At 45.2% G+C, this 25,762-nt stretch overlaps 1 protein-coding gene across 2 annotated transcripts in view; it reads left to right on the top strand.

Annotated features, from left to right (window-relative positions):
* LOC126355024 (fibronectin type III domain-containing protein 5) overlaps nucleotides 1–25,762 on the top strand; it is a 1,528,277-nt gene that overhangs the window by 489,777 nt on the left and 1,012,738 nt on the right. For both annotated transcript variants that reach the window (XM_050005171.1, XM_050005169.1), the window contains exon 3: nucleotides 7,042–7,116. The gene's annotated coding sequence lies outside the window, so the exon portion shown is untranslated. The remainder of the gene's footprint in view (nucleotides 1–7,041; nucleotides 7,117–25,762) is intronic.

Genomic DNA, 25,762 nt, shown 5'->3' with positions numbered 1-25,762 from the left:
GAAGATGTGAGAAGTTGATGAGTTAGTACAGGATGCGAGCTGGGGAAGGTAGCCACATATGTAAGGGTCATGACTATCCATGATTTCAAAGGACTTACAGAATTTACGCAAGGTTGAGATCCAGACACAGTTATCGTCGGATAGGATGGGCCAGATGACGGATATATCGATGAGGATAATGGTTGGAGAATGTAGTCTGCAAGTGCGGCCTGTTAGTAATTTTAGTAGTTTTAGTCATTTCCGAGCTTTTTGTTGGATTATAAGGAGATGTGTATTCCAACTTATTTCTCTGTCGAGAGTTACGCAAATACATCACTGTGTTAGAGGGATGGGTTAGTTTTAGATAGAGAGATGGGAATCCGGATGAGGGAAGCGCTGAGTGGTACAACCAAAAATGTTGGCTCCGCTTTCCTGCAGGTTGACTTGAAGTTTCCATGCGACACCAATCGGGTAGCAGTTTCAGGTGACTTTGGAGGGAGACATGGGAGAAGTGAACGGCATGATGAGCAGTTTGGTCGGCAGTGTTGTCAGCATATTGCTTGAGGTATGATGAGGGTGGCGGCTTGGGAGTGTCTACAGAGTGCAGAGTGTAAAGGAAGGGTGAAAGGACTGAGACTTGAGGCATACCTGCAGCAGGGTGAAATATGCAGGAGGAGGCATATTTGATTGTGATTTATTTTGGGTGATGTTGAAGGATGGATGTTATAAGGTGGACAAAGTTAAGTGAGAGTTCATAGGTTTTTAGCTTGAAGAGCAGTCCAGAATGCCATATCCATCCAAAGAAAGGACTTTCGGATTTTGAGGGAGACAAATTTGGTGTAGTTCAGTTTCTTCACTTGATGGTAGATTAGATGGGTAAGGTAAAGAAGTTGGTTTTCAGTGAATGTTGGATGTTGAGAACGGGTAGGTGGGTTGCAGGGGGCTGATGGATTCGTTGGGTTGGAATAGTTTCAAAGGGTTTGCTGAAAACTGATGTGAGGCTGATATGTCGATATGATGTGGTCTGGGATGATGGTTTATCTGTTTTCAGGAGAGGAGCACATAGGGCATTTTCAACTGCGCTGGGTAATAATTTGCATTCAGACGGAATGGGTGTTATGATAAGCCCTAGGACATTCCTTGAGGTGGCCATTGGTAATCGTTGTGAACAGGGACAGTGTTTCGCTTTTTAGTACGTGTTTGTGTAATGTCGTCAGCTGCTATTGGCGTGTTTAGTCCTGGTCGTGGAGTGCTGTGTAAGAAACTGGAAGTTTGGTGCGAGAGGTAATATAGTTGCACTGGCATGTTGATATACGTAAGCGTACACAGTGTAGTCAAAGTTGGGATCATGTGGGATGATAAATTTGTGTTTCAGGTAGGATGCGAAGTGGTTGGCGTTGATGAGGTTGTCTGGAAGCGGTCTGTTGTTATGGAGGATGGGACAGATGGGAGTAAGGTTGTTTCAGGCGGTTCTGTGGAATACTTTTCAATAATTTGTTTGCAGGTGTTTCGTTTAGGTTAGTGTACGTCATGTGCCAAATGTGCGTGAAATCATATGGGACGTAACTGCTAAGGTCATCAGTCCCTAAGCGTACACACTACCTAGCCGAAATTATCCTAAGGACAAACACACACACCCATGCCCGAGGGAGGACTCGTACCTCAACCGGGGCCAGCCGCACAGTCCATGACTGCAGTACCTAGACCGCTCGGCTAATCCCGCGCGGCGCCATGTGCCAGTCCCGGCGTTCTTTGTAACCGTTCTTGCTTGTAAGTAACTGCGAACATGTCGCTGGAGCTGTGTATGGAGTCTGAGTGAGTCTCGGTCACGAGTACGAAGGAATTCCCTGTAGGTGCGATGGGATTCTTCGAACAGGGCACCTGGAGGAAGAGAACAACGGTGGAAGTAGAGAGCTCTGAGCGTGATTTAGTTTGAAGTGGCATCCTAGACGGTGTACTGCAGGAAGTCAGACTCACTTCGGATGTCGTCAGGATTCTGAAGGTAGGAATCATGGCTTTCAATTAAGTGATGAATTTGAGCGCGGTATGCATTCTACTCTGCACAGGAATAATTCTGGATCTGTCGGTGTGGATGATTAGGACTGGTATGGGTTGGGATGTAGCACTTCTGCTCTATTGCGCCTCAAGAGGTTTGGGAAGACAATCGCGACTTGTACGGTTTTCCGCTTATATAGCCATGATTACGGCCTCCGGAACCAATCAGAGCGAGGTGAAACGACGTGTCCGTGAAAGGTGAGTTCGGAAGCTCACAGAATCTCTGGTTCGCCCCCGGACTTATTGTCGTCAGGAGCAGCGAGGGGCCGGAGTCACATTTGAAACTGCCGCATTTGCCTGGAGTGATTTTAAGGAAATCTCGGACGCGGAATTGAACCGTCGTACTCCCGATGTGAGTCCAGTGTGCTAACCACTGCACCACCTCACTCGGTGTTCATTTTGCGAACATAACCTACGATCAGCTTAGAGACAGAAGTGATTACACTTTCTGCAGGGTCTGACGATCATTTTGCAGCACAATGCTCAAGCACGTACAGAGCAGGTAGTTACTGATTTGCTTGACTGATGCGTCTGCTAAGTCCTATACTACCTACTGCACTCCCCTGGCTTAAGCCCTCGTGAGTTCAACTCGATTTCTAAATTGAAGGAAACACTTCACGACATTCGCTTCAGAACTGCTACAAATTCGCCGGGCAATAGACCGCGCCGCTCGAACTGTCAACACAACTGGCACTGGTAAGAGTATCCTACGACTTCCACATCGCTGGCAACGGGTTGTACACAATGCTGGTGACTACTTTTAAGGTCAGTAAAACTTTGAAACACGTATCTACTTTACACAAGCTGTAAATAAATAGTTGCCACTATTAAAGTTCCAAACCTCGTGTGTCTCTTTTGCTCGGTACAACGCTCTGCAACTGTGTGAATTGTCTAAGCTATACAGATGCTGCTGCATTCGCAAGGAACACTACATAAACAGAGGACACAAAGAGCTATGGCGCCTTTAATAGAGCACAGCAGATCTCACATCTTGGGGGCGAGCCGGAACACTGGTCTCATCCACAGCAGACGTCTTACCTTGCTGCTCGTTGCTCCACAGTATGGCAGGAAAGCAGCCGGCTTGGCTTCCTTGGGCGATTCACATTCTTCGGTGGCACGTTTGCAATGTCTCTGTTGCTTTAGCTCTTCTCAGGTTCTGCATTTCACACTGCGGATGGTCGTCATCAGAAATACATTTTTCCTGTATATTGACGTCTTCAGTACCCCTTTCTTGTGTACATGGTGGTGGAAACTATCGGCGTACAAGCATCGATTAATGTGCGTTGTTTTTCTTTTCACTATAGACCTGACGTTCGCTCAACTAAAACATCCAAGAGCGGTAGTTTGCCATACTTCGCCATTTCGATGTAAATTCAAATGGTTCAAATGGCTCCAAGCACTATGTGACTTAACATTTGAGGTCATCGGTCCCCTAGACTTAGAACTAATTAACCTAACTAACCAAAGGACATCACACACATCCAAGCCCGAGGCTGGATTCCAACCTGCGACCGTAGCATCAGCACGGTTCCAGACTGAAACGCTTAGAACCGCTCGGCCACTGTGATCTGCGATGTAAATTCAACTGTAACTGCATTTTTACTTTGCGTGTGTAGCAGGATGATGTCATCAACATACCATACGAAGCAAGACGGACGCAACGCCACCGAGTTCAGAGCCTTCTCCTCAACATACCCAATGAAAAAATTTGCACTCTTCAGAGGTTGAGGTGAGCCCATCTCCGTACCAGCCGTATTGACATAACCTTCATCATAGTGCGTCAAATACGTTTTTGTCAGAACATGACGGAACAACTTGATGACTTCAGATGGAAACTGTTGGGCCAAAACATGCAGCGCGTCTTCTTTTAGCACCCTCTTCAGAAGTGACACAAAGTTCTGACTAATCATTCCGTCGTTTGGGCCGATTTCATTTTCTTGAACATTTCAACAAATGTCTCCAAGTTTACAACAACGTGTTCACAATGACCAAATTTTGGCGCTAATAATCCTACAACATGCTTTGCCAGTTTGTAGGTGGCCAAGCTCACTGCACTTACATTAGGCCTAAGAGGGACATTTCCCTTATGTATCTTCGGAGATCCATAGAGACTGGGAGGTCTGGCAGCACGAGGTATTAATATCTTCACCACTTCGACCAGTCACCCAGAATTCTTTCATAACTTACCAGTGTTCATGGGGATGGCCTATGTCTGATCGCGACTAAGCTTTCGGTACACGTCATCTCCTAATAATTGTTGCTTCTTCAGGTGGTAGTCTTCAGTTTTCGGAACCACGGTGGCATTTTCTTTATCATCTGGTGACACAAGCAAGTCCTCGTTCTCACGCAATAAGCGTAAGACGTATCGTTCCTTCTGGCTAATATTACATTTCGGTGGCTTAGCTTTTGCCAGTATATGGCTGTTGGCTAGTCTGACATCCTCAGCTGCATCATTCGAGTGATGCCGAAAGCACTGCTCTAGTACACTAGTCATATCGAAGACTGGCAGACATCACGGGACTTATGAAAAATTAAGGTCTTTACTTAATTCGAAGATATGCGGCTTGAAAACCGAGAGGATTTTTTTTTAGACATGCTGCGGTGAAAGACTCCGAATATACGTATTAAAATCATATTTGTCTCCAGTTTATGTGCCATTCTCTTATCTTTCACATGTCTAATGCTGCAGGTACTTGCAATACATGAATTGCTTGCCCGGAACCCACTCTGTTCTTCTATTTCCTCAATTACTATCTCAGTTCTAATCTTAAGGATCTTACCATATAGTCTCAATATAGCACTAAGAACTGTGAACTGTGATGCATCGATAATCTGTGCTGTTATCCTTGCTTACCTTTTTAAATACGGTTGCGATGTTGGGAAGTAAATAAAGGTTCCAGATGTTCCATAAAATTTTGAGACGTGCAGCACCAAAAATTTCAGTTCTTCTTCTGATATTACGGCTGTATACCGTCCAGCTATACTCAGAGTGAAGCAAGGTGAGTTTATGCGGTTGCACGCCGAAATTGTATGGAACAATCATTGCGCCTCGTAAATATAAAGATGCACAGGAGCAAAGGTTCTGTGTGACATATAGCTACCTGTGACTAATTCTGCATCAGCACCCTCCACCAGAGAACATCCACAAGCTGTAAGTTTCCGAAGAGAGATGTTTCGTCGTATTACGTGTGTTTGGTGAATATTAGAAGAAAACAAGTAGCATGACTCGAATGCACCATTAGCTCCTTGTTTACTGCGTTATCCAGTTTCTCTAATACCGATGCTCGATGGCTGAGGCTCTCATATGAGGCTTGACAGGAACGTAAGAGTTTGAAACTCGATTTGTCGAAAATACACTCCTGGAAATGGAAAAAAGAACACATTGACACCGGTGTGTCAGACCCACCATACTTGCTCCGGACACTGCGAGAGGGCTGTACAAGCAATGATCACACCCACGGCACAGCGGACACACCAGGAACCGCGGTGTTGGCCGTCGAATGGCGCTAGCTGCGCAGCATTTGTGCACCGCCGCCGTCAGTGTCAGCCAGTTTGCCGTGGCATACGGAGCTCCGATCGCAGTCTTTAACACTGGTAGCATGCCGCGACAGCGTGGAGTGAACCGTATGTGCAGTTGACGGACTTTGAGCGAGGGCGTATAGTGGGCATTGCTCAACACGTGGGGCGTGAAGTCTCCACAGTACATCGATGTTGTCGCCAGTGGTCAGCGGAAGGTGCACGTGCCCGTCGACCTGAGACCGGACCGCAGCGACGCACGGATGCACGCCAAGACCGTACGATCCTACGCAGTGCCGTAGGGGACCGCACCGCCACTTCCCAGCAAATTAGGAACACCGTTGCTCCTGGGGTATCAGCGAGGACCATTCGCAACCGTCTCCATGAAGCTGGGCCCGCACACCGTTAGGCCGTCTTCCGCTCACGCCCCAACATCGTGCAGCCCTCCTCCAGTGGTGTCGCGACAGGCGTGAATGGAGGGACGAATGGAGACGTGTCGTCTTCAGCGATGAGAGTCGTTTCTACCTTGGTGCCAATGATGGTCGTATGCGTGTTTGGCGCCGTGCAGGTGAGCGCCACTATCAGGACTGCATACGACCGACGCACACAGGGCCAACACCCGGCATCATGGTGTGGGGAGCGATCTCCTACATTGGCCGTACACCTCTGGTGATCGTCGAGGGGACACTCAATAGTGCACGGTACATCCAAACGGTCATCGAACCCATCGTTCTACCATTCCTAGACCGGCAGGGGAACCTGCTGTTCCAACGGGACAATGCACGTCTGCATGTATCCCGTGCCACCCAACGTGCTCTAGAAGGTGTAAGTTAACTACCCTGGCCAGCAAGATCTCCGGATCTGTCCCCCATTGAACATGTTTGGGACTGGATGAAGCGTCGTGTCACGCGGTCTGCACGTCCAGTACGAACGCTGGTCCAACTGAGGCGCCAGGTGGAAATGGCATGGCAAGCCGTTCCACAGGACTACATCCAGCATCTCTAGGATCGTCTCCATGGGAGAGTAGCAGCCTGCATTGCTGCGAAAGGTGGATATACACTGTACTAGTGCCGACATTGTGCATGCTCTGATGCCTGTGTCTATGTGCCTGTGGTTCTGTCAGTGTGCTCATGTGATGTATCTGACCCCAGGAATGTGTCAATAAAGTTTCCCCTTCCTGGGACAATGAATTCACGGTGTTCTTATTTCAATTTCCAGGTGTGTACTTGTAAAGTGCATCGTAGTGTGACAGCATAGGTCACATTTAAGTATGTACTACTATTGTGTGAAATCTTAGCAAACCTGGTGACCCGTGACAATTGTAATTGTCCTGAGATAATGGTTGTAGGATAACTTAAAGAAAACAGTTATCCTGCGGAATTTGTTTCGTCATCGTAGAAACACTACGCATAGACTCACGTCAGTAAGCATCTGTATAACATCACAGTCTGATTCCTGTATTTTTATTTTCTTATTCTATTTTTGTTTCAGGTTCCGGATTCGTGTTTAGGTCGGTAATGGTGATACCGTGCACCAGTACTGGGTGCAGCCCTGAAAACTGAAAAGGTAAGTCACAGGACTGTAATACGAATAAAAACGCGACAACATTCGAATATGTACATGAATGCCACACGGTATGAAGGCGGAGCCACGTATGTTGTGTGCAAGGAACTTTGATCGTTCTTGTTTCTGTGAATGTTGTGTCGTCTACTGTGGGAGTCAGCACCGACGAAAACAAGGAAGGAGAGAAGTTGTAAGGACCGGTAGCAGGAATCCCAATTCATCTGTACAAATCACTTGAAGATTAACTGAACTCTTGATTTCTAAAAAGAAAATTAATTAACTTCTGTTGGTTCCTGTACCTCCTACATACAAGTACTTTAGACTATAGTATTACTTGCAGAACACATTCTAAGTAGCACCTTCGTGTTATTGAGTACTGATGCTCTGTAAGGCTGCGACCGAACTGGGTCGGCCAGCGATGTGCTACTGATTAAATCAGCGTTGACAGGGGGCGCTGACTCTTATCTTCCTGGAGGTGTGGCACTACCCGCTATTTACATTGGTGCTTGGGTTAGCGCCTTCTTGATGCCGTTTCACGGAGCTGTATTGATGATGATGATTGGTTTCTGGGGCGCTCAAATGCTTGGTCATCAGCGCACGTACAAAGTCTCAATTTTTACACAGTTCAATTTCCTTTTCACGATCCAATGTAGTCACTCTTACAAATGATGATGATATAATGAGGCAACACAAACACCCAGTCCTCGGGCAGAGATAATTCCCAACCAGGCCGGGAATCGAACCAGGTACCCCGTGATCCGGAGGCAGCGACGCTAGCCACTAGACCACACTGCGCTGATCAGTGTGCAGTTGATACTTTAGTACCGCACAGTGAAAATTATTGAAATTTCTTTCAGAATGTGCCACTGAATCTAGGCAAGGAGTAAATAGTAAATACCGCAGTCAACTTGAACAGAACTACATTTTACACTTACTGTAGCACTAAATGCTGTATGTAAGTTACGGTACTAAAGGCAAAATACAATTTATCACGTAATAGCATGAAGCTTTCTAAGCCAAAAGGCCAATGAAACAGAGAGGATATGTGGAACCTCAACTTGAACGTTGCGTGAACGCGTAATGAAGAGACGGAAGTATGTGGCTGTCTTCCTTTCCTATCTGGGCGAGTGGACCTAGCGGAACCTATGCGCACCTAAGAATAGCAAATTAAGCCATGAATTAATTAAAATCTAACTACGTACTCGAAGGAGAATAAAGCCTAGAGCTGTTACCGCCAAAGTCATCAAAACCACCGAAAAGCAGTCTGCCATGAAATGAACAGCCTGTCATATTGAGAAAGAAAGGCTTTCAATTACTTACTAAAAATTTTCCGGACCAGTTCTGGGCTCAGATAGGTACGAACATGTCCCATCAATTCATCTAAACAGTACTCTAAATTCAAAATACTAATCACAGTCAAAATTGGTTTAAATACACTACTTTCTAGTATTTACTGAGCAGTGCGGGTACTATTTGTTGATGCTGCCCACAGTGAAGTAAAGTGTTCGCAGGAAATAAAATCATGAAGCAGGGAAATAACTTTTTTCAAAACATTATTTTGGGAAAAAAATACTTTTTTTCTGTAGGAGTGTGTTGGTTAATGTACTTGGCGGATGATCCGTAAATTTCTGCAGCTTTGGAGAGACAGACATTACTTTCTGTCTGTGCTACTTAAAATTTCGTATTGTCCTTCCTTAATAATAATTCAGTCAGCAGTTTGTTTATATGAGTGCGTGACTGTATTTAATTCCTCCTGATTCTAATTGATTATGGGCTGGAATAAATGTTAGACTTAAATGGAGCTACTGCTTACGCCCTAGCACGTGCTGTTACCCCTGGTGTACATTACGCATCTCCGTTGGACTGTACCCGCTTCCTGGCACGGATTCCACTCTTGCTGGATGTCGTTTATAGACGAGAAAAACAGTTCGGAATGAGAGGAGCATTTCCGTCGCTAATGATATTCCAGGAAGCCAGAGTGGAACGCTAGATCACTGTCCTTTTATCTGCGTCATTCTGAATGTATTTCACGCTTCCTTCACTTTAGCATCGAGTATGGAACTCTTTAGCCTCGAGAATTTTAGAGGCTTTGTAAAGACGCTGTGAGATAACTTTATAGACTTCCTGGTATATTTGTGGTATCAGACACCTCTCTTTTAAGGATTAAACAACTTAATATTCTCAAGCTTAAGCCTTTCGACAGAGAAGATTTTGATACAACGTCCTTTGTGTCAGTGTCATGTCTTAGACGCGTTCAGAAACCACGTTACTAAATCCATAACATCACAATTCCCCAATTATCTGTCGATAATTTCGGAGAGGAAATCGTATGTACTTCCTGGTGTTACAGATACCTTTTGGATATGAAAAGTTGAAAAACTATATGTTTCGTCAGATTCCGATCGTCCGCTGTCCTGCACCACCACTACTATCATGCTTCATACCATATCTTTATTATGATTCAGCGACACTTTCAGGTCCATAAGTTGTCTACGTCGATTGGACTTCATCATGGAGCTTGCACTGAAAGCATAAGTTTGCCAGGCTCCTATTTTCTGTGAATAATTCCATTGACTGTATGTCGTTCATTTCTTATATACACTCCTGGAAATGGAAAAAAGAACACATTGACACCGGTGTGTCAGACCCACCATACTTGCTCCGGACACTGCGAGAGGGCTGTACAAGCAATGATCACACGCACGGCACAGTGGACACACCAGGAACCGAGGTGTTCGCCGTCGAATGGGGCTAGCTGCGCAGCATTTGTGAACCGCCGCCGTCAGTGTCAGCCAGTTTGCCGTGGCATACGGAGCTCCCATCGCAGTCTTTAACACTGGTAGCATGCTGCGACAGCGTGGACGTGAACACTATGTGCAGTTGACGGACTTTGAGCGAGGGCGTATAGTGCGCATGCGGGAGGCCGGGTGGACGTACCACCGAATTGCTCAACACGTGAGGCGTGAGGTCTCCACAGTACATCGATGTTGTCGCCAATGGTCGGCGGAAGGTGCACGTGCCCGTCGACCTGGGACCGGACCGCAGCGACGCACGGATGCACGCCAAGACCGTAGCATCCTACACAGTGCCGTAGGGGACCGCACCGCCACTTCCCAGCAAATTAGGGACACTGTTGCTCCTGGGGTATTGGCGAGGACCATTCGCAACCGTCTCCATGAAGCTGGGCTACGGTCCAGCACACTGTTAGGCCGTCTTCCGCTCACGCCCCAACATCGTGCAGCCCTCCTCCAGTGGTGTCGCGACAGGCGTGAATGGGGGGACGAATGGAGACGTGTCGTCTTCAGCTATGAGAGTCGCTTCTGCCTTGGTGCCAATGATGGTCGTATGCGTGTTTGGCACCGTGCAGGTGAGCGCCACTATCAGGACTGCATACGACCGACGCACACAGGGCCAACACCCGGCATCATGGTGTGGGGAGCGATCTCCTACACTGGCCGTACACCTCTGGTGATCGTCGAGGGGACACTCAATAGTGCACGGTACATCCAAACCGTCATCGAACCCATCGTTCTACCATTCCTATACCGGCAAGGGAACTTGCTGTTCCAACGGGACAATGCACGTCCGCATGTATCCCGTGCCACCCAACATGCTCTAGAAGGTGTAAGTCAACTACCCTGGCCAGGAAGATCTCCGGATCTGTCCCCCATTGAGCATGTTTGGGACTGGATGAAGCGTCGTCTCACGCGGTCTGCACGTCCAGTACGAATGCTGGTCCAACTGAGGTGCCAGGTGGAAATGGTATGGGAAGCCGTTCCACAGGACTACATCCGGCATCTCTACGATCGTCTCCATGGGAGAATAGCAGCCTGCATTGCTGCGAAAGGTGGATATACACTGTACTAGTGCCGACATTGTGTATGCTCTGATGTCTGTGTCTATGTGCCTGTGGTTCTGTCAGTGTGATCATGTGATGTATCTGACCCCAGGAATGTGTCAATAAAGTTTCCCCTTCGTGGGACAATGAATTCACGGTGTTCTTATTTCAATTTCCAGGAGTGTATATTAGATACACTCTCCAGCGAGTGCAGCAAAGTGGAGGTTCTCCGCTGTTTTGGGGTGGCTTTATGTGGGGCCACGTAGCCGCTGGTGGTCGTGGAAGGTGCCGCAACGGCCAATAGTGCAACCATTTCGGCAGCATATTGCTTTGGCATTCGTCTTCATGGACGACAATTCGCCCCCATCGTACACATCTTGTGAATGACTTCCTTCAGGATAACGACAACGCTCGACTAGAGAGGCCAGCATGTTCTCCAGACATGAACCCTACCGACCATGCCTGGGATAGACTGAACAGGGCAGTTTATGGACGACGTGTCCCACGAACCACTCTGAGGGATCTACGCCGAATCGCAGTTGAGGAGTGGGACTATCTGGACCAACAGTGTTTTGATGAACTTGTGGACATTATGCCACGACGAATATAGGCATGCTTCAACGCAAGAGGACATGCTACTGGATAATAGAGATACCTGTGCAATCTGGACCACCACCTCTGAAGTTCTCGATATATGGTGGTACAACATGCAAATCAGTAGTTTTCAAGAGCAACAAAAAGAGCGGAAATGATGTTGATGCTGATCTCTATTCCAATTTTCTGCACTAGTTCCGGAACTCTCGGAACCGAGGTGATGAGAAACGTTTGAGTTGTGTGTATTAAGTAAAATTCTCCTAAAACAATTAATTGTAAAAGCGGGTAAATATGGCGTGTTTTAAATTGAATATACGAGATATAAGGCTCTGTAGTATTTACTACAATCAACCTACATCAAACGCGAGAGCAAATCCATCTGTTTATATTACTAGCGTTCACTGTTAGCACCATTCGTCAAACCTAGTCTAGAGGCGAGTGCTTCTCAAATTTTGACCAATGTGACTGGAGTAATTGTTTGAACAATGCTGTTTCTAAAATCGGGGAGACCAACTTGTAGCGTAAGGAGACACACATCTTTACTAAACCACAAAGGTAAAAATCGCATGGCGTCAGAGCGTGTGTGGACGTGGATATCATGCAGAACAAGTTATGTCATCCGGCCCTTGAGGGCAATCCAGACGTCGTGTCCTGAAAGTGAGGTGGCGCATCATCTTGCTGCCAAATAAAGTTCTGCGGTTCACTTTCTTCCAGTTGAGGAAAGAGCTACAGTTCTAGCGCATCAAGGTAAGAAACACCAGATATAGGCCCATAAACTTTCTTCCTGGAAACGGCACAGTTGTACCATTTCGTGGGGATTTTATAACACCAGGTGCTCATATTATTCACATATCCAAAATAATAATACAAAATGTTCAATGAGACAAATAGCACAACCAAAGGGTTTCTGAAAGTCGGACTACGTAAATCACACAGCACCTACGTGTAATGAGTTCTAACTCTCTAATACTCGAGACCTTCGGATAGATAATAAACAACAAGTTCAGACTTAAACTCTAATAAAATTCATGAAATTATATTAGATTTAAAAGTTAAATTACACAATAAATATACTGAAGCGCCAAGGAAACTGGTATAAGCATGTTTATTCAGTTACAGAGATATACGAATATGTAAACAGGCAGAATACGGCTCTGCGGTCGTCAACGCCTACATAAGACAACAAGTGTCTGGCGCAGTTGTTAGATCGGTTACTGAAGCTACAATAGTAGATTATCAAGATTTATGTGAGTTTCAACGTAGTATTATAGTCGGCGCACGAGCGATGTGACAAAGCACCTCCGAGGTAAGGTGAAGTGGGGATTTTCCCATATGACCATTTCACGAGTGTACGTGGATATCAAGAATCCGGCAAAACATCAAATCATCGACATCACTGTGGGTCGAAAAAGATCATGCAAGAACAGGGCCAACGACGACTGAAGAGAATCATTCAACGTGACAGAAGTTCAACCCTTCCGCAAAGATAGATTTCAATGTTGGGCCATCAAGAAGTGTCAGCGTGCGAACGAAACATAATCTACATGGGATTTCGGAGCCGAAGGCCCAATCGTGTGCCCTTGATGACTGCACGACTCAAAGGTTTGCGCCTCGCCTGTGCCCGTCAACACCTACATTGGACTGTTGATGACTGGAAACATGTTACCCGGTCGGACGAGTCTCGCTTCAGATTGCATCGAGAGGATGGACGCGTACTGGTATGGAAACAACCTCACGAATCCATGGACCCTGCGGGTCAGAAGAGACCTACTCAAGCTCGTGGTGGCTCTGTAATGGTGTGGGTCGTGTGCAATTAGAGTGATGTGGGAGCCCTGGTATGTCTAGAAACGACTCTGACAGGTGACACGTACGTAAGCATCCTGTCTGATCACCTGCATCCATTCATGTCCAATATGCATTCAGCCGGACTTCAGAAATTTCAGCAAGACAATGCCACACCCCAGACGACCATAACTGTTACAGAGTGACTCCAGGAACACTCTTCTGAGTTTCATTACTTACGATGGCTGCCAAACTTCCCAGACATAAACGTTATTGAGCATATCTGGGATGCCTTGCAACGTGCTGTTTCAGAAGAGATCTACACCCCCTCGTACTGTTACGGATTTATGGAAAGCCCTGCAGGATTCATGGCATCATTTCCCTCCAGCCCTACTTTAGACGTTAGTCGAGTCCAAGCCACGTCGTGTCTCGGCACTTCTGCGTGCTCGCGGGTGACGTGCAGGATATTAGGCAGGTGTACCAATTTCTTTGGCTCTACAGTGTACAATACAATCAACCATGGGCGGTATAAGCCAAAATACTAAACCACTTGGAAATTTTACTTGCATACAGACATATATCATCGGATAGTATGAGTAATATTATTCCTCAGTCCGTAGAGGTGTCGCGATAACAAATTCAAAACTTTAGAAATGTAGAACAATGTTTATCAGTACTAACACGAATTGCCCTTAATCCCTTCCCACAAAGAACGACAATAAGACTGAACTAGGCAGGTGGTATCACTAGCCTAAGGACACTGCATATTAAGCAACCAACCGCACAGTTTCAAAATACAGCAAGCACACAATTAAAGTAATCCTAAGTGATAAGCTACAAAATTCGTAACAAATATCAAGGACTTCTAATTGCACACTGAAATGCTTGAAAGCGTCGTTAAGTAGTCCAATCTATAGGGCACACACCACTAATCACAGCCACGCTTGTGCACACCAGGCACAGTCTTCGTAGGCAGCAGCAAAGCACAATCTGGTCCACGTGTTTGGCGCCGCACTTTCAGTGCAAACCGCAGCCAACTGCCACCCTGCTCCGTAGGCATACGTTTCCAGACTAGACTGCGCCACTGCTTCCCAGTAAACTCTCCAATCGTTGGGTGTGATCGCTCCGTCCCCTCATTTGCCAGCAGCCAACCAATCACTTATCTCTCCAAACAGGTGCTCCAAATCACGGCAGTTTCTCTTCTCCCGTAGTAGAGCGCCCCACAAACCAAGCAATATCATCGTCTTCCCGCGGTGTCAACAAGACACCACCTGCCCGCAATCGCTCCTTGCGTATGAGGCTGCTCGCGTGTCTTGTCTGCTGCCAGCCGCGTAATGTTTCCCCAGGAGCTCGCTGCAAGGCTCGGCGGCTCCACTGCTTGCCAACACAGGGAGCAAACGCTTCGCAACAAAACACGCCAGGAAGCGGACCATCCAGGCTTCCAGCGCAGTACACTGTGGCACTGTAGACTGTTGCCCACGTTCCTGTCTTCAAGTCTCCGATTGCCTGCTGTCACGCACAAGATTCCTCGCTGCTATCGTCGTAGTCCACGAATCGATTCGCAGTGGCGCTCCTCTCGGCTGCTGTGATCCACTTCCCGTCCTCTACCACACAGGCAAGACGCCTGCTTCCAAGCGGGACGCCATTTTTAGCTGATGATCGAGCGATGTGGCGCAGTGATTAGCAGATTGGACTCGTGTTCCGGAGGACGACGGTTCTATTCCGCGTCCGGCTCTCCTGATTTAGGTTTTCCCAGGATTTCCCTACATCGATTCAGGTAAATGAAGGGATGGTTCCTTTCAAAGGGCAGATTTCGTTGCCCATCGTTGCCTAATCTGAGCTTATGATACCGCTCTAACGACCTTCTTGTCGACAGGGCGTTAAGCACTAAACGCCTCCTCCTCCTGCGCCGCGTAAGCACAGAACTAATAGGATTTTTTTACTATCAGATTAGAATTATTACCATTTCTTAAGTAACTGGGATTTAAAAAAATACTATATGGGTAACACTGAGGTCTCACTTAACAGACGGCCCGGAAGCTAAACAAATTGACTTATGTATGTTTGTGGGTGTACATGCTTCACATCTCCTCCTAAATCACTCGACCGAATTTCTAAAAATCTGGTTCACATATTTCTTACTGTCAGATAACAATCTATGATAGAGACATGACAACATATACATGAGATACGTGAAAAACTACCATAACATTCATGGCCTACTACTAAATCTATTGGCAATAAACTTCGCAGTCAGTGTCCACATATGCCGCTAAATGCACCTACAAAATCATGTCATGATGCCACAAATAGTTTAGGGGGTATGACGTCATAAACACTGAGCTACCTGAAGAAAATGCTACATCACGCATGAGGTTTTAACACTATTACCCCGTACTTCTAAGACACGCTACACTTAAGTCAGACGCCTTTGAGCGCTTTTGACAATTATTAACTGCGAAACGCAAACGGCTGTGGGCGAAAACACTAGTCGTCTATATAGCTACGAAGAGACACTGTCGTAGAGACGTTTACAAAGTAGTGCTGTAGACACCCGAATCAGCTATGCACAGCTTTCAGAAACTGTCCGTGTTCTTTTTGTGACCGTTCCATCATCTCAATACAAGTTACTAATAACAGAATAAGTGGTTGCAATTAAAATAGGTCAAAATTTTCTTCTTTTATAGCAATACACAAGGGACGTCACAGGATGGCGATAAAACCAAAGTTGTTTTCACAAGTACATGGAAATGAGATTTTTTCCACATTGCACTAAAAAATTCGGTGTTTTCTTTATTTCTAATAGAAAACTGGCCAAATTAATATTGTTACAATGCCAGGTTTGTCAGTTACTAAATTCATAAAGTAAACAAGTATGAAAATTTTTCTAGAGTGACAATCAATACACATGAATTAGTTGAACGGGGTTTATGCAATTGGCCTCTTTCGTGGGTTAATTAGACACATACGTTAGCTGCTCGTGGCTACAGTCATGTAGTCAGTCCAACTTAAATCAATCTGGACAGAAACTTATAGATATTGGAAAGCTGTGAGAGACTTCAGTGACTGATCACCGGTCACCTAATTCAACGACACTGCATCATATCTTCTATTTACCTGCATTACATTACATTTTTTCGTGTGAATGGTCAGCTGCTCATCTTTGCATCGGATGGTAATCATCTGACAATCTTGAACCATTATCCCAGTGTGTCTGCTAATGAAAATCGAATAAGTACAACGCTTGTCGCTTTCACACAGTAACACTTCAGACTAATCATAGTGATGCAAAACGAGCGAGAGCAATGCTCGATTCTTTGTCATTGAATTTCAGGAGAAACTATGTCGTACTGCCATAAGACGAGAGTGTGCAATGCCTGTTTATCTGACAAAAAAATAGGTAAATTATCTTTTCAGCAGGCCACTATGCACAAGGACAAGCCAGTACAATCAAGTGAGTTAGTTTGGAGTACAATCGGGTACATTTGATTTTTAATGGGTTTCCTAAACAGGAAAAGTTGTAGAACACATTAAAGGATCTAGAAATGTAAATCAAGACTGCTATTCACACTTGCTATTCACACTTGCTCTAACGACAGACATAAATCACTATGAGGTTAATAGAGAGCACGTTCTGTAGCTATAACTAAAAATTAAATTGCAAAATGACTCTGATGCACTGGGGGGCACCAAAAACTGTGGAGTTGGAGGAACAAGATCTGCTTACATGGGCAGCTCGCCTAATCAAAGTCATCTACAAGGAGCTACAAATATAACCAAAATTAGTAAATCTGCTGCGTGGCAAAGTAAACAAGTAGCAAGCTGCACAGAATATGGGTCGTGCTGCCCCATTTGTGCTACTTACATTCCCTTAAACAACTACTGTGTGTCAACCAGCGCCAAACGGTGGCCGAAGATGATACCTTCTCTACAGGCCACGAGCAGAGTGACCTTCACACAACGGCCTGGTGCAGAATCGCCAGCAGCAGAGTTCACGACCCTCAACCTCTTCACTCTGAAAAAGCTATACATGGAATGGATGCTGCTGCCAATGTGATGACTGCGAATTGTTATTAGATTCATGGAAAGCAGGGGAAAACACTTGTAACATTCCTGATTCTTCGTATAAAACGCAATATTTGAACACTAAGTCGGCACTCAACCGAAGCGTTGTCTTCATAATTAGTCAACCTTACGGTCCGAGAATTAAGACCAGAGCGATTTAGTACTGTTGGTTGAATCAAAGTTTTAGAGCGAACGCACATGATTCTCCCACAGTGGCCTTTAGAAGTCGTGCAGAAAAGGAAAAATATCTATTATTCTCTGGAGGCTGTCAGGTGGCCATGGTGTACATTGACGCTAGGGGTGCAGGCGTCGCCCACCTTCCAACTGCCAAAGACGGGGCCGTATCCACAGTTCGGCGAATTGCCCATTCCGCCCAAAGCAGGCCCGGTTGACCTCATGAAATAACCGTGCACAGAGACTGAAAAGTGGCACTGGCAACATCAATATTCAAGAAAGCTTGTAGGGGTAATCCACTAAATTAAAGGCCCATATCACTAAAGTCGATATGCAGCAAGATTTGAGAACATATATTGCGATCGAACATTATGAATTACCTAAAAGAGAATGGTCTATGGGCATACAGTCAATATGGATCCAGGAAAAATCGTTATTGTGAAACACAACTAGCTCTTCACACACAGGAAGTGTTGAGTGCTATTGACAATAGAGTATAAACTGATTCCATATTTTTACATTTACAGGCTATTAAGGCTGTACAACAAAAGACGCTTGTAGTGAAACTGCATGCTTATGAATATCGATTCTATTATGTGACTCGTGATTTCCTGTCAGAGGGCTGATAGTTCGTAGTAACTGCCGGAAAGTCATCGAGTTAAACAGAAGCGATTTCTGGCGGTCCTGAAGATATTGCTACAGGCTCACTACTGTTCCTTATCTATATAAACTACTTAGAACACAATCTGAGCAGCCGTATTAGTTTATTTGCAGATGATGCTCTCGCTTATCATATACGAAACTCATCAGAAGCGCAAAACTAATTGCAAAAAAAAATTGAAAATATGTCTGTATCGTGCGAAAATTGGCAATTTACTCTAAATACTGTAAACTGTGAGGTCATCCACATGAGTGCTGAAAGGAATTCGTTAAACTCCGGTTACACGATAAATCAGTTTAATGTGAAGGCCGTAAATTCAACTAATTACCTATGACTCGCAGTAACGAACAATTTAAATTGGAGATGACAAATAGAAAATACGGGGAAGGCTAACCAAAGACTGCGTTTTATTGGCAGAACACTTACAAGATGCAACAGATCTACTAAAGAGACTCCTTACACTACGCTTGTCCGTCCCCTTTTGGAGTACTAATGCGAGGTGTTTATCCTTACCAGACAGGTAGGTTCAACGAAGAGCAGCACCTTTTCTATCATCGCGAAATAGAAAAGAGAGTACCACAGACGTGAAACAGAATTTGGGATGAAGACCATTAACGCATAATTGTGGCCAATATAGATACGAAGCCCACACCTACCACAGGAGTACAAGTTTATATGCCAACTAGCTCCGCAGATGACGAAGAGACTGATGAAAGACATGATAAGATAAAAGAAATTATTCTGATAGTAAAGGGAGACGACAATATAATAGACATGGGTGACTGCAACTCGATAGTAGGAAAAGGAAGAGAAGGAAACGTAGTAGGTGAATACGGAATGCGAGTAAGGAATGAAAGACGAAACCGGCTGGTAGAAATTTGCACAGAGCATAAGTTAATCGTAGCTAACACTTGGTTCAAGAATCATAAAAGGAGATTGTATACATGGAAGAAGATTGGAGATACTGGAAGGTTTCAGATAGTTCATATAATGGCGACAGAGATTGAGATTAAAACTGAAGAAACTGCAAAAAGGTACGAATTTGAGGAGATGGGACCTGGATAAACTGCCAGAACCAGAGGTTGTAGAGAGATTCAGGGAGAGCATTAGGAAACGATTGACAAGAAAGGGGCGGGGGAAATTCAGTAGAAGAAGAATGGGTAGCTTTGAGAGACGAAAAAGTGAAGATAGGAAAAGATCAAGTGGGTAAAAAGACGAGGGCTAATAGAAATCCTTGGGTAACAGAAGAGATATTGAATTTAATTGATGATAGAGGAAAATATAAAAATGCAGTAAATGAAGCAGGCAAACAGGAATACAAACGTCTCAAAAATGATATCGACAGGAAGTGCAATATGGCTAAGCAGGGATGGCTAGAGGACAAATGTAAGGATGTAGAGGCGCATATCACTAGGGGTAAGATAGATACAGCCTACAGGAAAATTAAAGACACCTGGGGAGAAAAGAGAACCACTTGAATGAATAAGAAGAGCTCAGATGGAAACCCAGTTCTAAACAAAGACGGGAAAGCAGAAAGATGGAAGGAGTATATAGACGCTCTATACAAGGGTGACGTACTTGAGGACAATATTATGGAAATGGAAAAGGATGTAGATGAAGATGAAATGGGAGATACGATACTGCGTGAAGAGTTTGACAGAGCACTGAAAGACTTGAGTCGAAACAGGGCAGCGGGAGCAGACAACATTCCATTAGAACAACGTATATCATTGGGAGAGCCAGTCCTGACAAAACTCTACCATCTGGTGAGCAAAATGCATGAGACAGGCGAAATACCCTCAGACCCAATCCCAAAGAAAGCAGGTGTCGACAGATGTGAAAATTACTGAACTATCAGTTTAATAAGCCACGGCTGCAAAATACTAAGACGAAATCTTTACAGACGAATGGAAAAACCAGTAGAATCCGACCTTGTGGAAGATCAGTTTGGATTCCGTATATACACGTGAGGCAATACTAACCCAACGACTTATCTTAGAAAATAGATTAAGGAAAGACAAACATACGTTTCTAGCATTTGGGGACTTAGAGAAAGCTTTTGACAACGTTGACCGGAATGCTCTCTTTGAAATTCTGAAGGTGGCAGGGGTAAAATACAGGGAACGAAAGGCTATTTACAATTTGTACAAAAATCAGGTGGCAGATATAAGAGTCGAGGGGCATGAAAGGGAAGCAGTGGTTGGGAAAGGAGTCAGAAAGGTTTGTAGCCTATCACCGATGTTATTCAATCTGTATATTGAGGAAAGAAAATTCGGAGTAGGAACTAAAATCCATGGAGAAGAAATAAAAACTGTGAGGTTCGCCGATAACATTGTAATTCTGTCAGAGACAGCAAAGGACCTGTAAGAACAGCTGAACGGAATGGATAGTGTCTTGAAAGGACGATATAACATGAAAAGCAAAACGAGGATAATGGAATGTAACAGAATTAAATCAGGTGATTCTGTGGAAATTAGATTAGGAAATGAGACGCTTAAAGTAGTAAAGATGTTTCGGTATTTGGGGAGCAAAATAACTGATGATGGTCGAAGTAGAGAGCATATAAAATTTAGACTGGCAATGGCAAGGAAAGCGTTTCTGAAGAAGAGAAATTTGCTAACATCGAGTATAGATTTAAGAGTAAGGAGTCGTTTCTGAAAGTGTTTGTATGGAGCGTACCCTTGTATGGAAGTGAAACGTGGACGATAAATAGTTTGGACAAGAAGAGAATAGAAGCTTTCGAAATGTGATGCTACAGAAGAATGCTGAAGATTAGATGGGTAGATCACGTAACTAATGAGGAGGTATTGAATAGAACTGGAGAGAAGGGAAATTTGTAGTACAGCTTGACTAGAAGAAGGGATCGGTTGGTAGGACATCTTGTAAGGCATCAAGGGATCACCAATTTGGTATTGGAGGGCAGCGTGGAGGGCCAAAATCGTAGAGGGAGACCAAGAGAAGAATACACTAAGCAGATTCAGAAGGATGTAGATTGCAGTAGGTACTGGGAGATGAATAAACTTGCACAGGATAGGGTAGCATGGAGAGCTGCATCAAACCAGTCTCTGGAATGAAGACCACAAATTCAACAGCCATTAAAACAAAGGCGCTTTTCGTTGCGCTGGAATATTATCACGGAATTTCAGTCACCAACGTTCTCCTCTGAATGCGAAAATATTTTGTTGACGCCGAGTGACACAGGGAGAAACATCATCACAATAAAATAAGGGAAATCAGAGTTCGGGCGGAAACATATAGGTGAGCGTTTTTCCCGCAGACTTTTCGAGGGTGGAATAATAGAGAATTATTGTGAAGGTGGTTTGATGAACCCTTTTCCAGGCACTTAAGTGTGATCTACAGAGTAGCCATGTAGATGTAGGTGAGATTGCAGTGACTGTCTGCTGACGTCAAAGGTGCTCCAGCTGCAGACCCGACCATAGTGAGCGCAGGGATGCGTTCTTGGACACACTGCACCCAGTTTCCTCACTAGGTAACTGCAAAATAGGCGCAGAAAAACAAAATAATAAGAGTAACGCTCACATTACGAAAATAACGTAACAGTCTCTCTCTATGGCGAAACATTTTTGCAATGATGTCAAAACCCAATGAACAGCTGTGTCGTTTGGGAACAACCTAAAAGGATTACAGATAATATTTACACGTATTGTGACCAAAAGAAGTCTTAGCACGCCATCCCAAGGCACAGCCGACATTGTAATGATTCATTGTGAAATGACCCCTCTGAAGATAAATATCAAGTGCACACACAGGAAATTTTTATCCACCATGTCGCTAACCAAGCGTTCAAGCGTGGTAACACACTGATTCGAGTATGGGAGATGAAAGCCTGCCCCAAATCGAATCTGCCTCCAGGATTAAGGGGAGGTTTACTATCATTGGCCCGAAAAAATCATGTTCTTCGAGAATTTTTTCCTCGGGATGTGTTATAGATATCAATGTCAAATTTGGTCATAATGTTTACTGACATTTCCTCTACGAACTGGAAATTTTGCGACCGGAAATGTAGAACAGGAAAGGTGGAAGCGCCGTCGGAACGAAACAAAATGTCGATGTAGACCTCCACGCGCGGTACGTCACAGGTCAGCCAGCTCGTCAAAACTGAGTTGACGTTAGAGAAGTATTTAAGATTCTTTAGGAGTTGTACGTCGCTTAAGTTGTTTGGACTATAGAAAACTAAATGGCGGTCATTTGAAAATTTAGGGTTGCTTTCATTGATTTTTCGACTTTCGCGGCCAAGTAAAAATATTTATAGTTGATAGATCGAAATAAAAGTGGTACAACTCCTAGACAATGTAGTTACCTTTGTCGGAAACAAGGAATCATGCCAATCGGTTCAGGAGATTTGAAGTTACCATACCGAGCGATAAAAAAACAAAAGTCATGTCGAGAAAAACGCGTTTGAAGTTTTGACTACATATGAACGCAATATTATGCAACTTACGTTCAATCTGCTATTCTGGGTCCATAAACTAGTCCTTCCTCTTCCTCATAGAGGGCGTTCTGCTCGATCCGGGTCATCCTGCGCTGCTCCAGAGCCCCTCGTACGGCCGGTGACAAATGCTTTTCGGCCTCTTGAATCCGGTGGTCGTCCGAATGCTTGGCGAACTGCGTCGAATAGAGACCCAGGGTGACGTCCATTGTGGTCTTCAGAATTGCTGAATAGCCTTCGTTGAAGCTGCTCACTGCCAGGAAAGTCGCAATCTCCACAGTCTTCGCACTAGAATGCAAATGCTTGGGGGCTAACTTACAAACTTTCATTTGAATTTTGTGTGTTTCCTCCCAAGCACCGGTACAATAACTCGTCCTCCGAAAGAAAAAAAATGGTGCGTGAAAAAGGCCAATTTCAGGCAGGTGCATTTTTTTGTTCAACAGCGAATAACAAAGATTTCCGTTCCTATTCGGAAAAACCGTTTTAGGGGTGGAGTCTAAACACTTTTATGAAGCTAAACATGCAATTTAAAAAAAAAAAACCGATATTTTGATCCAAATGATAGTAAACATCCCCTTAACGACGAGGACCTATAAGCTAGACAGGCTAGATGTACCTTTTGCCGTTTTACACATCAAACTAAGTGAATATTAGGCTGGTACGTACGTCCCGCTTCAGTTACACGCCAAACAACCATTTCGAAAACGTTCTCAAACTTGACTATAATAATTACTATGGATGCAGATAGAGGTGGGTACAAAAATTTCCGTCCTTGGGCGGCGGGAGCCTGTTGGTGTCAGGAAGGTCACATAGCCATCCAACTGCCACTAATATTGCCTCAACTCACACAACAATCCCGATCCCACAGAAGAAACGGGAAAACACGGAGGAGGAGGAGAAGAGGAAATAAGTGGCAGATATTTTCCGTAGTTGTTACTCGTCAGGGTAGCCGAGAGCGCTAATGCGTTGCTACCTGAACTCGGGTAGGCGCGCCTATCCCGGATCGAATCCGCCCGGCGGATTAATGGGGAGGGCCAGTATGCCGGCCAGCCTGGATGTGGTTTTTAGGCAGTTTTCCACATTCCGCTAGGTGAATACCGGGCTGGTACCCAATTTCTACCTCAGTTACACAACTCACAGACATTTGCAAACGTTCGCACTATTTCATGACTTACACTAGACGCAGGCAGATGGGGTACACTACTTCCGACCCAGGGGGTTCGGAGTGCCGTTATGAAAGGCATCCAGCCAGCCTCTGCAATTAACACTGCGAAATCCGGAATAACAAAGCCGACACCGCGTTGGAGCGGGACAAACGCCCCGTGAAAGAAAGAAAGACATTTTCCCTAGTTGTTACACAGCGCATCTCCTGCGCCATGCATTTCTGAGAAGGGATGAAGTATAGAACGCGCACACATGGGCTGCTTCCGGGAATAAACAGGTGGGTCGGAGTGAGAGAGATTTTAGCTGCATGATCCCTGGAGTGATACAGCTGCGCTGTGCCACCGTGGCTGTCTTTGAAGTGTGGAGCGCAGAATCGCATTCTGTGGCGTACAGCCTGTGTGCGAGATTAGCCAATAAGCTTCGCTTACCCTGTCTGGCCTCCCAGCGTCCCAGCGTTAATACTGCTGCTGCAATTCTGTGCTGCAAGCAATGCCCATAAAGCAAAGGGTTGATTACTTCCTTTGCCAATTCAACAGAACTTTCTCGCTTTCGTTCTCTCTCTCTCTCTCTCTCTCTCTCTCTCTCTCTCTCTCACACACACACACACACACACACACACACAGTCTCACTAACTACTACTCGAATTCACGATTTCGTGGCAGTTGGCCCGTTTGCCGCTTGCTATGACATGGAGTACCTTATTCAGAAGGCATGACTACTACAATCACCAGAAACTGTCAATAATATCATTAACGTTCTTCGTTTGTCAGTCCACAGCTGCTATTAACAATATGATAATGATGTTTGCTTTATTTCTGGTCTTTGGCGTCTCCATAAGCGCAATGTACGTTATGCGGGCGGTGTTTCCCCTTGACTTATTGATCAGTCTTCAGTGACCTGATATACATACAGTTTCATATAAATTTAGTATTTTCATCCAACAGATTGTGCCACTGTAAGGCACAACCAGTTCAGGTATTGTTACTTTCTTACTCAGGACTTGTGTTTTGTTACTTACAGTATGTGCCGGTGTCGTTTCATATGTGTGCTTCCTGTTACCTTTGTGAAGCTCTTCTTCTGCCTACAACATTAAGGTTTCTCACCCAACGGAGATCAAATATTGGCATTGCTAATGATTCCGCATTTGCAGATCATTTAAAATCGTAGCCATAACCCCACACATATACAGCAGATTCAGAATAAATGCGCTCCTGGAAATTGAAATAAGAACACCGTGAATTCATTGTCCCAGGAAGGGGAAACTTTATTGAGACATTCCTGGGGTCAGATACATCACATGATCACACTGACAGAACCACAGGCACATAGACACAGGCATCAGAGCATGCACAATGTCGGCACTAGTACAGTGTATATCCACCTTTCGCAGCAATGCAGGCTGCCATTCTCCCATGGAGACGATCGTAGAGATTCTGGATGTAGTCCTGTGGAACGGCTTGCCACGCCATTTCCACCTGGCGCCTCAGTTGGACCAGCGTTTGTACTGGACGTGCAGACCGCGTGAAACGACGTTTCATCCAGTCCCAAACATGCTCAATGGGGGACAGATCCGGAGATCTTGCTGGCCAGGGTAGTTGACTTACACCTTATAGAGCACGTTGGGTGGCTCGGGATACATGCGGACGTGCATTGTCCTGTTGGAACAGCAAGTTCCCTTGCCGGTCTAGGAATGGTAGAACGATGGGTTCGATGACGGTTTGGATGTACCGTGCACTATTCAGTGTTCCCTCGACGATCACCAGAGGTGTACGGCCAGTGTAGAAGATCGCTCCCCACACCATGATGCCGGGTGTTGGCCCTGTGTGCCTCGGTCGTATGCAGTCCTGATTGTGGCGCTCACCTGCACGGCGCCAAACACGCATACGACCATCATTGGCACCAAGGTAGAAGCGACTCTCAT

The sequence above is a fragment of the Schistocerca gregaria genome, chromosome 3 (assembly GCF_023897955.1).
Source record: "Schistocerca gregaria isolate iqSchGreg1 chromosome 3, iqSchGreg1.2, whole genome shotgun sequence".
NCBI classification, from domain to species: domain Eukaryota; kingdom Metazoa; phylum Arthropoda; class Insecta; order Orthoptera; family Acrididae; genus Schistocerca; species Schistocerca gregaria.
Note: the sequence above shows the minus strand (reverse complement) of the source record. Positions and strands in the feature narration are given on the sequence as shown.